The sequence below is a fragment of the Cupressus sempervirens genome, chromosome 11 (assembly GCF_028749045.1).
Source record: "Cupressus sempervirens isolate cs-2001-9-10 chromosome 11, ASM2874904v1, whole genome shotgun sequence".
Lineage (NCBI taxonomy): Eukaryota > Viridiplantae > Streptophyta > Pinopsida > Cupressales > Cupressaceae > Cupressus > Cupressus sempervirens.
The window spans coordinates 591,871,754-591,886,416 of record NC_143128.1 but is presented as its reverse complement, the minus strand read 5'-3'; positions in this window follow the sequence as shown (position 1 = coordinate 591,886,416).

Sequence of the window (14,663 nt, the reverse complement as noted above, 5' to 3'; positions counted from 1 at the left end):
TTAAATAATCAATTTGTTGTAGTGGAAGATTGGTTTATGATCATTACTATCGTTTCCATGCCAAGAAATAACCTTATTAGGCTTTTATATCTTTCAACTCATTGCATGATCATTGTTTAAAGTAAAGCAATCTCAAAGCCTACAATCTCTAGGCATCATAGACTAAACATCTTCATGTATTAATAGGATGCTAGCTCTGGTACCAATTTTGATGTCACTTTTTAGGACAACTATTTATTTTTCTTATTATTCCTATGATTCCTATAATATTTCACTCCTTTGCTTTTCATTATTTGATAATATATGCGCGTGTGTGTGTGTGTCTCCAAGAGTCATGCCCTTTCATTATTAATATTAATTATTTTAAAAAGATAATTATATTATGTATTATTATATTAAATATGACTATATATTATATTAATTATATAAAGCATATTCCTTGTAATTAATAACACTATTTTAATAAGTAATTAAGATGTAATTATCAATAGTTGATTTATGTGTGTGTGTGTCTATATATATATATATATATATATATATATATACATATATATATATATATATATATACATATATATATATATATATATATACATATATATATACACACATATTAATCATTTTAATAATATACAATACTTATTTATTATTAAAATATATATCAAAATGGGGATATCACATTAGGTTTAAACCAAAAAAAATGAAAAACTAAATTATATGTTTGACAAAACTATTGTAAGAAAGGGAGTTAAAATTAATATTGGGTAGAACTTAAAACACATTATTATTGTTCTAGGATTTATAAATTTTCTAGTTACCATTAAATAATCTTGGAAATGCTAATATTACAATAATTTTATTGATCGAGATACCTATTGAAATGTGCATTTAGAACCAAAAAGCCATGGTTATCTATATTTTCAAACAATTTCAAAGTGATTGATAACTAGATTGTAAATATACAATATGCTACCTTTCTTGATATTTGTAATGAATTTGAATTTTTATCCATAATGTTTGATATTGTTGGATGTCTATTGGTTGAAATCAATGAACTTCATGCACACAAGGGACTTAAAATCCTTTGATGATTTAAATCTGTTCATTTCTTCTTCTAGCATGCAAATTGATATATTTTCTATATGTATGATGCAGGAAGTTTTAGTGGTTTTTCGATGAATGATCTTTTAGTAATATTTTAAAAGCTTTTAATGCTTTTCTTAGTTTTTTGAAAGTCAATTTTTATTAATAACCTCAAAATATTACTTCCAATTTTGAATGTTAGTTGGCAATTCCTCTTATCTCAGTTTTACAAAGCGTAAAAAAATTAACATTTTTTCAGAGTTGTTTTTAAAAATTACCTAAAATAGAAAAAAATAATTTTATGAAAAAACTATCAAAAATGGAAATTTCGTATTTGTATTTACTCTCATTGTAGGGGAAGAGAATTGGGAAGATGAATAACGGATAATTTGAAGTTCTAATATTTATTTTTGTGTTCTTTCTCTCTTATGTTTATGTTGATTATATGAGGAATTTGTGCTGCATTATCTTAGATTAGAGCTCAGATGATCTAGAAAAATATTATTTTTATATTTGCGTGGTTATGAGTTTATGTTTACGCAAGTTGATAAGAGGAACTAGTTTACAAAAATCAAGGTAGAAAAGAGAAAAGATCCATTTGTGGCAAATGATGCACTCGTTTGAAGAGTTGAATTTATTGACGAAGTCTTTACAAAAGAGGAAAGAAGAAAAGAAAATAAAAGAGAAAGAGAGGAAGAGGAAAGAGGAAGATATTAGATGATTAGAGTTGAAATAAATCTTAAGAGAATTACAAAAAAGTTTTCAACAATTAAGAAAGCTAATGGAATTAGAAATGCAAAAATGGTACCAACTAGTTAAGAAGAAGATCACATGACCTATTCAAAACAAGAAAAGGAAAGAAGAGACACAAAAAATATAGGAAGATCCAAAAAATTAAATGGTGATTATACCAACGATGGTTTTGACATCAAGAATTGAAGAAGCCAATATAAACCTAGCCGTGGAAGAGTCTTTTTGTCATTTTTAGCCTTGTGTTCAGAATGAGCAAATAAAAATGGTTGTCAATAATGAGATTTCAAATGAAGATGTTTCAGATTTTTTTAATCAGGTACATGAATGCTCGAAAATTTATTATGTTAATTGTGGCAATGGTGGATATGCTAATATATTATATGCTAATGACATAAATGGTTATGGTACAAAGGTTTATATAGAAGAAATGCAATTTTAGATTTTAGAGGTTGAGAAGATATTCAATAGAACATGGATTGAGAAAAATAAGAGGAAGAGGGATCTAGTGATAGATGCAAAGATGAATGATAAAATGTCAAAAAATTGGAAGACTGGGAAGAAGGAACAAACTTGCATTCCTTTGAGTCAATAAAATCAATATTTGATACAATGGAAGGAAAAGTTCCAAAAAAGAAATTACACACATTAAAAAATAAAATTGGAGGAGCAGTGTTATTTCAAACATAGGAGAATGATGCAGGAGCTTTTAGTGGCTTCCTAATGCATGTTCTTTTAGTAGTTTTTAAAAACCTTTTAATGTTTCTCTTAGTTTTTAGAAAGTTGATTTTTATTAACAACCTTGAGATATTGCTTCCAATTTCGAATGCTAGTTGGAAGTTCATTTTATCTCAGTTTTAGGAAGCCTCAAAAAAAAAGTTCAGCTTTTTTCTGTTGTTTTTAAAAATTAGCAAAAATGGCAAAAATGGTTTTATGAAAAAATTGCCAAAAATGGTAATTTCAGATTTGTATGTAAATTTGTATTAACTCTCATTGTAGGGGAAGAGAATTGGGAATATGAATAAAGAATAACCTAGAGTTCTAATATTTATTTTTGTGTTCTTTCTCTCTTATCTTTCTATTAATTATTTGAGGAGTTTTGGTTGCATCAATGTAGAGATCCTCTAACCTCTCTATGACCATTGGTAATCTAGTTAATTGGTGTACTACATGATTCTTTTGATGGTTTTTTAATATATTTTTTAATTTTATTTATTTTTAGTACCTTATATTTATGTCTCTTATTTGAAGATTTATAAATTTCAAATTGTTTCTTTTCTTACTAAATGTGATTCTCAAAATAAAAGTGTTTTTAGTTGTTAATGACAATCTTTTTAAGATCATGGTTTCATACGTTGGTGCATAAAACTTATTTTAGGGTTCATATTTTTATTTGTATTTGAAATGTTCAAATGGAATTCTTATTATTAGCTATACATATACTAAACCAATGAATACCCAAATTTCCAAACTTCTCTTAAATTATTTTAGCCATTAGAACTTGAGGTTTTCTTTGTGAACTACACACCAGTCTATAGATTTATACTTCAATAGTAGACTTCATATTTTTTATAGTCAGCTAGAAATAAATTGTGCATTTAAGAACCAAATTTTATTCAACATGTTTAGTTATAAAAAAAAAATCTTCAATCTAAAAACCTAACTAAGGTTTCAATGTGTAAAGATAGATATTCCTCTCAATCTTTGTTGGGACACAACATGTCTTCCCAAGGAAAGAATATTTCTTTAGGATGCTTTGCAAAAGGGAATCCTTATGAATGCTAGGTTTACTAAGATGGGCTTTGAGTGACCCTCAAATTGTTTGTTAATGTGAAAATTAATCTGAGAAGGATGAGCAATTACTTTTCCTATACCCCTTTGCCAGAAACTATTGGGAATGGTTATGTCAAAAGCTTGACTAGTCAACAACCTATCTTGTCAACTTTAGGAATCTTTTTATAGTTGGCTCAAACATGGGAATGTCATAGTCTCCAATAATTTATGGAAAATTTATTCATCCATTACTTCTATGGAAAATATGAAAGGATAGAAATAGAATAATTTTGCTAGCAAAACTTTGTATTTAACCTCATTTCTCAATAAAGTGGAAGCATGTATTTTAGATGTAAAAATTAATAACCTTAAAAATTCTCATAAGGAAGAAGGTTCTTTCTCTAAGTGGGATGCATACAAGCAAAAAAATTGGTTTAATCTTAATAAGCCACTTTTGATCTATTCAAAAGAAAATAATCAAGTTAAGGGGGATTGGAAATGGGAACCTCATCCAATAGGTTGGAAAAATATTAATTTTGATGGGGCCTCAAGAGGCAATCGAGGGCATGTCGGATTAGGATGCATTAAATAATTTCTCATAGACATTATTTTATTATTAAACATGCCAAACCTTAGGGGTACTTTCTAATAATTAGTAGAATAAGAGGTCTTGATTATAGCTCTAAAGCTGAGCTTGGAAATGGATATTAGAATGTTAGTCATTGAAGGGGATTCATAAATGGTTCCAAATTGCATCAAGGAAACAAAATAATCCTAATTGGATATCAAACTCTAAACTTGAATATGTGTTAAAGATAGTCCATCAATTATTAATGAACTATGTAAATGGTTTAAGAACTCTTTGGAGGAACCATGAAATTAATTAGTTAAAAGATTTTGGCTTAATCTTTTCACCAATCACAAAAAGAAAAAAAAGAAAAAAAGAAAAAAAGAAAAACAAACACAACATAATACTTTAAAGGATTTGTATAATATTTTACATGCAAACTAAAAGCGTTTGTACTTTTGATATGTTAATGGGCCTTCAAGGGTTAATCCTAGACAAAGGAAGGAAAGGTGTTTTTGGCAACCACCAGAGGAAGGACAGATACAAATAAATTTTGATGGGGCTGCCTAAGGTAACCCATGTATATCAAGATGTGGATGTATAGCAAGGGATCATGAAGGTAATTTAGTAGCTTTGGTTGCTAAAAGATTAAGGGATGGGACCAACAATGTGGCAGAATGTGAGGAAGAAAAATAGGCTCTAGTGTTAGGAGTCAAACTAGGTATCAGGCGAGTGCATCTAGAAGGAGATTCAAAGATAATTTTAAATGGGATCAAGAAAGGGAAATTGGAGTCTTGGAATCTTGGAATCTTGATAACCACATTAACTAGATAAAGTGTCTTTTGAAGGAGTTTGAGGACTTTAGGATATCTCATGTAAATAGGGAGGCAAATAAGTTGGCAAATAGGTTGGCTAACATAGGATAGAATGTCCCCTTTAGGAAATAGAATGAAATTTTTGAAGATTTTAGGATTCTTATATTCAATTAAGGATGGTGTGTTTAAGTGGCATTATGTTCATATGCTTCCTTCTTAATGGACTAATTTCCAATTATTACCCCCATCATCAAGGACACTTATGAGCAAGTAATCATCTCCACATGACAAAGGATGCACATTCATTAAGAACTCAAAGTGTGTGTTTTTAGCTCTATCATGGGAAAGTTTTAAAATAGGGAGGGGTCTCTTTTTTGTGAGGGAAATTTAGCAGAGTTTTTAGAGATGGAGGACAACTTTTCATTGGAGTTAGACAATCAAACCCATGCTTACAAAGGGAAGATCACAGTAAGATGCTTGAAGAATTTATTACTTGTTGAAGACTAGGATTTCATGAGTGACATCATGGCTCAGATGTTTCACCTGAAATATTTGGACTCCTACTACTGGAGGAGGTCCAATCTAGACATTGTGTCCCTCTTTATGGGCATGGATCTGCTAGTTGGAGAGTCAAAAGAGGAAGTAAGTAGGGTCATCGTTGTGTGTATTGACCCACAATGGCTATTGGGAGTAAAAAAGGGCATTGATAGAGCTGAGCTAGGTTTAGGGTTTGATATGGGGCATGAACCTTCGAGGTTGATTGGAGGTGGGGATTCTTCACTACAACCCTCAATTGTGTGGTCATTTGCAACTCCATGTGAGGATTACATACCAAAAGAGTCCACAGGGAGGAGGAAGGTGATATGCTTTCTACAGGAAAAGATTTGGGTATTGGATGATGGGAAGAAGGGCTTTATGAAGATGACACTAAGGAAGAGTGTAGGACCACCTAGAGAGCTACTAAGATACCAACTTGGTAAGGAAAGATGTGAGGATGCTATGGAATCCACATGAGCAAGCATGTGGGTCGATGTGTCTTTGACAAGGGAGACAAGAATGAGTGGCTCTTACATGAACTGATAATCTGTGGAGGACAACCTCTCCATATCAAATTTCACTATGGAGGAAGCTACAACCTAATTCAAGAAGTGAATGGGGAGGATTTTTTTTGGATGAATGGTTGCTTTTGCAGTTTTTGTGTTTACACAATGTATGGGGATGAGATATGTTTGTAAGTGTTAATGTCTTTTGTTTATAGTATATACTAACTCTTTTGTTAATGTGTTTTTTTATGCAGACTTTTATAGTATCCACTTAAAACTATGACACACTATTGTAAGGATCATCTTTATAATCAATACAAGAATTGTTACCTATAAAAAAAAAACCCATTTCTACTTTGAAAAATTAAATTTCTTTCAACACCTTCAGTGATAAAAGCCATTTCTTCAGCAAAACACAACTTAATTTTTTAAACTATTTAGATTAGTGAATCAATTTTTTAATCATTTCAAGACTTTGCAAGGTACGAACAATACAAGTTAGAATGAAATAAACCTTAAATAATCTGACTTTCTGTATCTCGAATTAGAAAAATATTAGATTTATAGATTTAAATAATTTACTTAAAGAAAACCCACTTTAAATGAAACCTCAATAATTTAATAATAACTATATTAAGTGATCTATTTTAGACACAAAGAGAAGTATAAATGAGTAGTAGGCCTGTAATGAATAGTGGCAATGTAGAGGCAATCCACATACAGTGCAAAGGTTATAGTCATTGCAATTATGGAATGCTCTGAGTTGCTTCATCTATACCTTGACATCAAAAGCGAACAATGGGATTTTGGGCTTCTTTAGTGCCTATATGAATTCTAATTCATAGTAACCGAGAATTTGTCTTCTAGGATACAGATTTATGGCCTCAAACTATCCATTTCGTTCAATTGGCTTGAATTAACCCGAGCCACATACTTCAGTATCGATTGGCTTGAGAGGAAACAATTGTAAAGTCTGCACTGCTTCATTTCTGTCTTGCTGTTCCTCAGATTGTTTATAATCATGTGTTTCTGCCACCCTTCTGTCGATTCGTGCAATTGCCCATCCTCTTTTCCTTAAATTCTTGTTTATACGCCACGGTAATTGAACCTTCTGGTAATTACAATCATCATTATAATCATTGTCCTTGAATTTAGTCGCTATTGCATTCTCTTGAACGTTGCAAATCTCTCTTGTTTTTGTCTCCTGTTACAATGCAATCGTCAAGTAGAAAGAAAACACTATAATAGACAGATGATAATTATATTATTGTTACCTGTTCTTTGCTGGAAATCTTTGCTATCGTGCTTGAATCTCTTGACGTTCCTTCAGCAATCACACTAATTATCTTTTGCGGTGAACTTCCAATTGCGCAATAATCTGGAGCATGCAAATACTTGTAATAAAAGAACAAATTAAATTCTCATTGAACATTGTAGTAATTGTATCAAGGCACGTTAAATATGGTTTTAAATGAGAGGAAGATTTGTGTGCGTATGAACTCAAAACAAATGTTAAATTATGTTGTTCGACTGTTCATTTTGATGAGTCTTACTGTGGTATGTACATACCCCATGGGTTTTCTAGTTATTACTTTTCATTCAATGGATGCTGTACAAACCCTAGTGCAGAAGAGTTTCCATGAAGTATATATAAATTTGTTGAGATTAAGTAAACAGTATATTAATTTGTTAATAGAAAAAGGACTATTCATCAAAAAAGACGTAACACGGGTAGTTGAGACAGTAGATTTGGGAATGTGGTTCACATTATGGTGGCAGCAATTATGGGTCATGGTAAGTTGTGGAAATGTTTTGGTAGTCACGCAATCTGGAAATTGAGGTTATGGTGGTCTCCCAATCATTAGTTGTTATTGTAATAGACCATAGCGAGTGCTTATTCGGAAATGCTAGATTTTGTCCCATTTCTCCAAATTATGGATCAAGGCAGCTTAAGTTATTATAAAGTTTTGGGTAATATAAGATTTATTTTATTATCATGAGAGGTAGTTATCTTCATGTGATATGAAGTTTCTTATTATGTCATAGTAGGCTATTTATTTGAGATTATAGTGTTGGCATGATATAGGTTTTCTAGATAGCTTTTTTTCTTTTTGGAGAGTGAAGTTTTTATTTCTAGAGACCGAGTTGTCATGATGTGTTCCTAGATAATATAGAAATGTAATGGGAGTTATGACAAATGGTCCTAATAGTGTTGTCAATATCTTTTGAGCTTTTATCAAGAAGACTAAGGAGCCTACACTTGAAGCTGGACACGAGTTCATTGTGAACCTAGAGGAGATTGTTCTTAGAGAAGAGGCATTGTGACTTTTAAATGGTTCCTAGTTTTGGAGTGTTTTTGAGCTTTATCTTCATGTTTACAAGGACTTGCATCCATGGTGGTTGGGTGTTGTAAATGCTCTTATTGGGGACATAAAGAAGACGTTGTATGGAAAACCTAAGCACTTAGTGTTGTTGTTAAAAGGATGATTTATGGTTGAAATGTATAGTCCCTCCTAGAGTTCTTATTGAGATCACTTATTGTTGTTCTTCACTATTTTTTCAATAAAAATATGTAGTCTTTTGTGAGAGCTTGGAAGATGTCATGTGATATTTTGTAGTAGGTTGGTTTAAATTTGTATATGATCTCAAAGTATTATGACACCTTTTATGTGTTCATTGACATGATTCATTAAAGTTTTGGTTAATATTTCTTAGGGCGCACACAACTTTCACTTTAATGGTATTCTACTTTTTTTTTGGCACATCAATGCATTCTCTTGAGTTTTGTTAGAAGATGGTATTTTTAAATGGTGAGTTGTTGCGAGGGTTGAAGATGTAGGCATATACAAGATATTTATCTTGCATGACTATTTGGATGTGATTAGCAATTGGCTATGGGTTTTATTCTACTATGGTGTCTTCATTTTGGGAATTAATTATCACAAGCTTTGGTAAGGAAAATAATAATTTAAGCTAGAGGTTGTTCAAATGTGAAGTTGTAGTATTAGCTAGGGATGAGATTATCACATTACAAAGTCTAACTATTCCTTTTTAACTTCTTTTATTTGTCTCTTCATCTTCTATTTAATATTATTGTATGTACATCATTTTGTAGTTGCAGTTTTAGCAAGTTTGAAGTCCTTAAAAATAGGCATAATTTCAGTAAGGTGATGTACAGATGAGTGGAGAACCCTAGTCCCCAAACATATTGAAGGTATCTTAAAAGTGTATCTAGAACATATATTAGTTTAAAGGCTAATTTGAAACTTATTTGATTTATAACAAGGAAACCTAAGTTTCAAGGTCTAACTGGGACTTAGAAGGCTACCAGATCTATTTATGAACAAATATTGAATCAATGATGAAGTAATACCCAAAACCATTTGTAAGTGGTTAATAATGGACAAGGGGAGTACATAAGGGGTCAATCCACATTTTCTAATAGGATCCATGGTCATGAGAATATTTTGAAGGACTTACACTAGTGAGTCTTGGTTGGAATAGGATGGAGTTGCATTTTGGTAGTGAGATCCTTGTGTGGTTAGAAGTTGACTAAATTCTTCCCAAGGAGAATATCAAGAAAATAACCCTTGGAGACATGATACAAAAGGTCTAGTTGATGTCAAGAGGAAGGCCTATACAGCAGTCAAGAGTGAATTGTTTGGGATCTCCCTATCAAATTGTTTTTAGATCCCACAAAGACTTAAGTAAGAGAGGCATTTATGTCTAAATTAATTGGAGAGTCGGCTATGGAGACCAATGAAGAGTTGACCAAGGAGGTGATAGAGAAGGAGGAGGAAAATAAACCCCTAAAAGGATAAATATCATCCATTATTATAAAAAAAAAAAAAAAAGGTAGGGAAAGCAGAAGAGAAAATAGATAAAGTGAGTGAGAGAATAAAAGATGATGAAGTTGAAGGAAAGACAATGTCTATACATGATGAAGTTCCTAAACTTGGTCCACCATTTCAAGAGGAACCATTCTTGAAAAGAATTAAATCCCTATGAGAAAAATCTCTAGAGGGTTTTCCCATGTTTAGTGGCAATATGGAGCTTCAATTAGTTATGAAGTGGATATATGGGATGAAGAATCTCTTTCAATGTGAGGGAATCAGTAAGGCCCAAAAGGTGAAGGTGGAAAAATAAAGAACAAGGGGACAAGCCCTAACTTGGATGATTTTTTTACAAATAGAGAGAGAGAGAGAGAGAGAGAGAGAGAGAGAGAGAGAGAGAGAGAGAGAGAGAGAGAGAGAGAGAATTACCTAACTAAAGATTATAAGATACAAGTCCACAAAAATAGACAAAATCCCAAATGAAGAGAGATGGATGTAGACACCTAAATAAAAGAGTTCTATAAACTGTATTGAAGATCTAAGGTGCAAGATGATGAAAGCATCAAATTGACTAGGCATCTAAATGGACTTGTTGAAGTATACAGGAGGAGATAAACCTCATAAGCCCTAGCATTGTAGAGGAGAAGAACAAGAAGAATAAAGATACCAATAATAGAGGAAGATGAAGGGGAATATATTCTAGATTCCATAGAGAAGTTTATAGTGGAAGAGGAAGTTCATCAAGACCCCAAGATGAGTATAGGCTTACAAAATGAAGTAGTGAATCTAGTGGAAGAGGGAATACAAATTTATGTAGAATCTTTAGTGGGAATTGAGGAATATTTGGAGTTAAAGTGTAAATTTTTTAAATTATGAAGTGCTACAATTATGGACAGCTAATTCATCTATCTTATACGTACTCTGAGAAAGGATCAATCTCTCAATCAGAGAAGAGGGTCAACTATACATCCAAAAGGATACAAATTGTTTGAACTCACAAGAGGTTAATTTTAATTTAGAAAGTGGCCCAAAAATTTAATGTTTAGAAGGATCTTAATCAAGGAACATGTGAGAGAGGAGTCTAATAAAAGAAGGGAATTGTTTACAATCAAATACAAAATTCTTGGGGTAGTATGCAAGGTGATCATAAATTGGGAGTCTATTGGTAATGTAATTTCAGAGGAGGCAATTAATAAATTTGGTTTGATAAATATCCCTCATACTCACCCTTATAGGGTTACTCAATTTTATAAAGGATAAAATGTACTACTGAATGAACAAGCTTGGGTAGAGTACACTAGAGAAAGATACAAGCACAAGATCCTATGTGATGTTCTTCCCATGGATTCCTACTAGATGTTATTGGGAACACCATGAAAATTTAATAGAAATACCATTCATAATTGGGAGAGGAACACCCACTCTTTTAAAAAAAATGGTGTTACTTAGCATATGTAATCCGTAATGGATGAAAATGAAACTAAAACTATGGGTCCTAATGTTTTAATTATAAGTGGAAACAAGTTTTGGAATGATCTCAAGAAAGATAATACAATGAGATTTTCCATAGTAGTGACTCCTAAGGAAGAGACTAAGTAGAAAACAAATCCTATACTTGTAGTGGTGGAAGCATTTCTTGAAAAATTTAGTAGTATAGTAGTGATGGGAGTCCTACAATTCTACCACCAACAAGGGCAGTTAGTCATCTAATTGACTTCATACTAGGGGCATCTTTACCAATAAAATTAGTATACAAGATGACACCTAATTATAACATGGATATTGGAAGAAAAGGTTGTGAATTTCTAGATCAAGGATTGGCAAAGAAGAGTATAAGTCCATGTGTAGTCCAAGAAGTGTTGAACCTAAAAATGCATGTAAGTGGAGATTATTTCCTAATTTTGGGATAATTAGTAGGAGACCAATAAGATATAAGTTTCTTACTAATAGAATAGATGATCTTATGAATTATCTTTGAGGGGTTATATATTTCACTAAAATAGTTTTGAAAAAATTGATACCACTACAACATGATAAAGGAAGGGGATGTGTGGAAAACAACTTTCTAAACCATGCAGGGCTTATATGAATGGTTAGTGATGCCATTTTAGCTTAGAAATGCCACAAGCACTTTTGTGAGAATGATGAATGAAGTTATAAGAGATTTCATAGGAATATTTTTATTTCTATATCTTGATGGTATACTCATCTTCAAAAAAACCAAGGAGAAATATTTAAAGCATTTGGAGATAGTACTAAAGAAGCCATGCAAGGAGAAATTAGCCATAAAAGTGGAAAAGTGTGAATTTATGAAGTAGGATATGGTGTATCATGGGTTTTTGGTTACACAATTTTTTCTAAAGATGGGTCCTATTAATGTTGAATCCATACTAAGTTGGCCAACTACAAGGACAAGAACAATGGTAAGGATTTTTCATGGTTTATCTCTTTTCAATAGGAAATTCATAAGAGGATTTAGTGAGACATGTTTTCCTCTCTTAGATAGCATAAAAGGTGGATTGAAAACAAAATTCAAATGGACCAAGAAAATCAATAAGGGGTTTGAAATAGTTAAATAAGAAGTTAGCCACTTAACCTATCTTTTCTTTACAAGTTTTCAAAAGTTATTTACCTTGGAATGTGATGCTAGTAATGTAGCAATTTGAGAAATCCTTAGTCAAAAAGGTAGTTTAGGAGCCTTGTTTAGTGAGAATTTAGATGAATCTAAGAACATATATTCATCATATGACCTAGAGCTTTATGATTTATTCTAGGCCCTACAAAAATAGAGGGACTACTTATGGCATGAGGATTTTGTTGTATTCACTGACAATCAAGCTTTCAATTTTATCAATGCTCAAGAAAACTAAGTCATAGATATATCAAGTGAATGGGGAATTATCATGAATGATGATGGTATTCCTTTTTGGGAGTATCCTAAGAATTGGAGAGAATTGACATGTTGCATTCACGATTATGTTTTTCATTGATGTCAAGATAGTAGTAAGTTAGTGAAGGTCGACAGAGTAGCAGATAGAGATTAAGTTCACATGGATATAGGTTTGATGATCTAGTGATGTGCTAGTATAGATATGTTCCAAACTATGTCCTGATGATGAGATTCAATGTGTGTAAAGTAAGTCAAGGATGTACATAAGATATGCCTAATTTATAGTAAGTAGTATAGAGACATAAGTATTACAGTAAGACCATCTAATGGTGACATAAGCAAGTGCACACAACCTAGTATTGTACTTGTGAGAAGTTGTATAGATTGTGAGCCAAGGAATTATATTGAAGATAGGGTGTAAAGGAAAAATGTTTTCCTTGTTTGCCTGATGGTATGCAAATAAAGTATGCAAAGTGATCAAGGAAGTGTGAATTGGAATAGAGTGTTTGGTGTATGCAAGTAAGTAATCCAAGGGATTATTGAATACAAAGTTTTTGATCTAGTAACAAGATCAAAAGGAGCAAAGCTCTAGTTGATAGGACAAAGAAAGAGGAAGGAGAAGTACAATACAATTCTATAATTTGTAATGAATAATATAAAGATCATTTGGATAGTGGTTTCCTTGGTCTTGCCGCTAAAGTTGTTTGGACAATGAGTCCAACTTCCTTCCACAACTCCTAATAAGGATTCAAAGTCTCCTAACAGGGACTAATATGTACTGAATGTTGTTATATACTCCTAAAAAGTTCCATCCTTTAATAAGGAATATTTATATTAGTATATCATCTTGTGGGTACCATCCCCACTGAGGTTTTCCCTCTGATCAAGGGTTTTCCTAGCTAACATATCAAGTATTATTTTGCATGAGTATCTTATTATGATTTATTGTTATATTGCTCATATGGTTACGATTTAATAAGGTTGATAATTGTGATATTAGTTGGATAACTAATTCACCCCCCAAATCTCAGTTATATTGGTGGACTATATATTCTATAAATTGGTATTAGAGCACTATTTTTTGGCTGGAATGAATGTTGATGCTTCTTGTATGGAGGAGTATATGTGATGAGAAGATTCATTAAGGACTCTTGGTATTTGGTATTGAATAGTGTCTTTGGACACTTTATCTGGTTTAAGACCTGAAGTAGCAAATTGACATAATAAGGCCCTTTTCATTGATGTCAATGGGGAAGAAGAGTGCATGAAAAACATCCTCTAGTTGAATAGGGTAGAGTCAAGTGTACATATCTATATTACAAAGATTTCGAAAGATTCATGAATGTACATATCAAAGAAGTGTTCCAGAGGATTTGAAAAGTGTAGCAGTAGCTACAAGAGAGTATTGTTTCATATTCTTGGAACTTAGATATTTTGTGTTTCCATCAATGGCAAAGGAGGAGATTGTTAGCATGAATGTTGATTGTAGTCCTTTGGGGAACTATCCTAAGCATTGGAGATTATTGACATGTTGCATTCATGATTGTGTTTTTCATTGATGTCAACATAGTAGTAAGTCTGTGAAGATAGGAATAGTAGAAAATAGAGATCAAGGTCATATGAACATAGCTTTTATGATCTATGATATGCAAGTACAAACACGTTTCACATCATGTCCTTAAGATGAGGTTCAATAAACATAAAGCAAGTCAAGGACATATGGAAGATATGCCTGATTTATAGTAAGCAGTACAAAGACAAAGTAGCTAAGAAGAAATTAATGGTAATTGTATTATATCTTCTAATAGAGATATAATTTAGTGATGCATAGCTAGTTAGAGACAAAATTAGTCATATGGTGATGTCAATAAGTGTGCAAGCCCTACTATCACACATGTGAGAAGTCAT